The sequence below is a fragment of the Suncus etruscus genome, chromosome 17 (assembly GCF_024139225.1).
Source record: "Suncus etruscus isolate mSunEtr1 chromosome 17, mSunEtr1.pri.cur, whole genome shotgun sequence".
NCBI classification, from domain to species: Eukaryota; Metazoa; Chordata; class Mammalia; order Eulipotyphla; family Soricidae; genus Suncus; species Suncus etruscus.
This window is the reverse complement of record NC_064864.1, coordinates 71023828-71028090: the sequence shown is the minus strand read 5'-3', so window position 1 is coordinate 71028090 and position 4263 is coordinate 71023828. Positions and strand designations below refer to the sequence as shown.

At 41.2% G+C, this 4263-nt stretch overlaps 1 non-coding gene across 1 annotated transcript; it reads left to right on the top strand.

Annotated features, from left to right (window-relative positions):
* Nucleotides 1–2548: 2548 nt before the first annotated feature.
* LOC125995129 (small nucleolar RNA U13) lies at nucleotides 2549–2652 on the top strand. The gene has a single exon (XR_007490723.1). It is a non-coding gene; the product is annotated as a small nucleolar RNA U13 (small nucleolar RNA).
* Nucleotides 2653–4263: the final 1611 nt, after the last annotated feature.

Here is a 4263-nt window from a genome sequence, read left to right as displayed (position 1 = left end):
CCTTCTTTCAAACTGGGCTGGGAGCATGTGACATTCACACTTCACATCTCTGAGTTCTGGGCCTTGTTGTGGCAGCAGGAACTTGGGGCCTGGGGGCAGCTTGCCTGTGGCCCTGGAGAAAAATTGCTTCTGCCCCATCATAAATCCACCCAGAGCCTTGGGTCAGAGGCTACAGGGAGATGCCCAGGGGGGTCCCCATTATTTTAGGAGAGATTTACTCCATGTATATTCTGGGTACTGAGAGATGGAGCCCATGGCTGGCCAAAATATGCTACTTGGCCACAGTCTCCCAGTTCCAAATTTCCTGCCTTGCCCCCCGACCCCCACCAGAGCATCTCTGTCCATTTGCTAAATGGATCCGAGGAGATGTGTGAGATTTCCCAATTGTAAGCTGGTCCACAGGATTCTGAGGGTTCACAGAATGTTCATTTTTCTCAAACCCCAGCCCCACTAAGTATGTACTTAATATTGCTTTGGTAACCCCCTTATTTTATGGTCTTAGTATTAGTGCCTGTATGGAACCATGTTATTTTTTATTTTGATAATAGCGTCAATATTAAATAAAATTAAATTATGAATTAAAATTAAATTATTAAATTAAATTAAATACATTAACTAAAACACAGAATTATAGTAAATCTGATTTTTAGATTTACACCTTTTTAAAAACACACGTACAAATGCTCCCATAGAAATACCAATAATGCTGAAAGTTTTAATTTCTTTTTGAAATCTCATCTTGGACTCTGCAGGAGTTGATAAAGCATCTCAGGAAGAAAAGTCAAAAGGAGATGAGGTAGGAGTGAGGATTCAATCCTGCCTCTATGGCTCGGACCTGCGCCTGCGCCGCTGCAGAGCTTGGAGGATGCCCAGGTCAGCTGCACACACAGAGATTTGCCATCAAAAGGATGGAAAAGAGGATCAAACTGAGGCTGTAATTCAGAATCATCCGTGAAATACTTTTTGCCAATTTAGCAAAACATAAAAGCCTGAGCTAATTGACTCTAAGTTATATAATAGGAATGTTCTGGGTTTTCTATGGGTTTTCAGCAGAGCCATTTAAGATCTGATCCCAGCAGTGAAGCACTCATTCTGTCCCTCTGCTGGGGAAGGCGTTGGCAGAGGCGCAGCAGGGAACTTGGGGAAGGCCATAAAAAGACGCTTTGAGATAATCAGTCAACTACAGCACTAGAAAAGAAAGTAGGAAGGAGAGAGGATATGATTTCCCAGCCATAGAACGACATGAGCAAGGAAAGAAGAGCTCCTTCATTGAAAGCACAGGGGTGAGAGTGGGGTTCAGGGAGTCAATGGCCCTTCACGGTAATAATTCCACAGCAATCTGTGCAGGAGCTTCTCTTAATACCACCCTCACTCATACACAAACACCTATGCTCAGTCACATATTCATATATTCACACACTCACACACACTCACATACTACACACATGCACTAACACACATTCACACCCTTTCGCATATTCTCACACACACTCATACACAACTCTTACACATGCTCACATGCACTCATACACACTCTCTTTCACACATATTCTCTCTCTCTCTCACACACACACATACACACACACATACACACACACACACACACACACACACACACACACACACACACACTATAAACTGGAGCACCCAGACCTCCTCGTTTGTGAAGAAAAGGAACATGAGCGACCCCAGGACAGCTGCAGGACAAGTCTGAAGGTGACAAACAAGCTACTTTTCCTAGCCTCTTCTCAGACTAATGGAGTTTAGAATTCTCCTTCTCTGGACACATTCCTTGAAGTGTTTATTTCCAGGCAAATAGACTTCTGACTGGCCTTAAAATGTTCATATGATTAATTCTTTTGTTTTTGTTTTGGGGTCATACCTGGTGATGCTCAGGGGTTACTCCTGGCTATGCAATCAGAAATCTCTCCTGGTTTGAGGGGATTATACGAGATGCTGGGGGATCAAACCACGGTCCGTCCTAGATCAACTGTGTGCAAGGCAAATGCCCTATCACTGTGCCACCACTCCAGCCCCTATATGATTAATTCTTAATCTCTCCACAGATATTATAAATTGGTACAATTCTACATATTTTCTTCTCTTTCCTTTTTATAATTTGATCTGCATTGAATTTACTACTTACCTGTCTGTATTTTTAGTGCAACAATGATACTAAAAATTACTTAGGAGAATTTGAATTCAGTCATGTAAGGACCATTTTACTTATTGATATCTGAATTTTTGAAAAATTGTTCACAAGTGATGGTGTATGGGATAACAAGGAGGATATACATCAGCAGGAAATTTTCGCTTAGTACATAATATTTTATTCTAGAATTTTGGCTCACTTTCTGAACAGCTCTTCTGAAGTTGATCTGTGATAGATAATATTAGAAGAAAAGTCCTATTCAGATTTATTATCCTAAAGTGATAGGCTGATGAAAGTGGACAAGGGTGTTCTGCAAAGGACATGGTTCGCACCTACACACCATATAAACAAGATCTGAGCACACTCTGCAGATGAAGGAAAATCTTAAAAAATGCAATCCTTTTCCAGTTCATAAGCATGATGATCTGGTTTTCACATGTCTGTGTGATAGGTGCTTCCCTTTAACCTTGTTATGACGGTGGCACTTGACCCTTCTGACATGAACCGAAAAAAGAAAAAAGAAAAAAATGCAAACTTTTTTTTTCTCCTGTGGTCATGGTGAGAGGACTCAAAAGATAATGGGACTTTGGAGGAAAGTTTCAATTCTAGGAAAAGAAAGTCTGAAAAATGGCATGACCCCTCTAGAAAGTTCCTAACATGAAAACATAGAGTAGTTCCTCAAATATTCAAATATAGTCAATCACCCATCAATGATGATTAAGATTAAATGGACATTATGGTTCTATCCTATTGGGTCTCTGGACCATAAAGCTTAGGTGTATGACCAGCTGTGCTACAGATGTTGTACAATTACACTCTAGCATGTTGATGTGTTGATTGAATCACCTCAAGCTGCATTTTTTTTTTTTTTTTGGTTTTTAGGTCACACCCGGCAGCGCTCAGGGGTTACTTCTGGCTCTGTGCTCAGAAATCGCTCCTGGCAGGCTCGGGAGATCATATGGGATGCCGGGATTCAAACCTCTGTCCTTCTGCATGCAAGGCAAACGCCTTACCTCCATGCTATCTCTCCGGCCCCTTCAGGCTGCAGTTTTTTAAGGAACTGTATGTAATTACCATATGATCTAGTGGCTCTATTTCTGGGTATACATGCACCCCAAAAAGGGTTTGCACTGGTAATGATCGATAGCCACGCAGCCTTATTATCAAGGCAGACAAAGGGGAGAATCAGCAAAGAGCCATTTGATGGAAGGATAGATACATGTGGTCAGGATGAATGTTGTTCAACCTTCAAAGACAGACAGAGCAGGGCTGGCTCATGATTCAGTCTAAACGAGGCTGAGTATATTTTGTAGATGGAACAAGCCAGTCAAAGCCAAATTATCAAGGTGAGCTCCTGAGAGTTGTTGGATGAGAGTCGGAGGAGACAAAGAGAGTGCAAATGCAGGGAGGAGATGGAGGAGTTGAGAGAGTTGCAGAGTCACAGGGGGGTTTCTGTTTTTTCAAGCAGAAAGTGTTCTGTAGAGGAATGGTAGCATATGGACAGTGGGTGAAACTGGAAGCTTGACCATTCCCTGAAGATTGATTGACAAGGGGACATTACTTTTTTTTATATTTGTAAGTTTTTATTAAGATCTAGAAATATATATCTTGAAAAAGTGATAGAAATTACAAATAGATAAAGACTGAGAGTTGGGAAACAAGAATAAAAATAATCATGAATGTATGCAGAAAGATAACTTAAAGTATACATGCATATGTCTCACTTGATAGAAAAAGGAATCATTTTATTATCATAATTGTTAAAAAAAATTAACTCATGATCACAGCATTTTTTTAAGTTTCTTTTTTATATATATTTTATTTAAACACCTTGATTACATACATGATTGTGTTTGGGTTTCAGTTATGTAAAGAACACCACCCATCACCAGTGCAACATTCCCATCACCAATTCCCAAATCTCCCTCCTCCCCACCCAACCCCCGCTTGTACTCTAGACAGGCTTTCTATTTCCCTCGACAAGGGGACATTATTATTTTTTGGGGGGTCACACCTGCCAGTGCTCAGGGGTTCCTCCTGGCTCTATGCTCAGAAATCGCCCCTGGCAGGCACAGGGGACCATATGGGATGCCGGGATTCGAACCACCGTC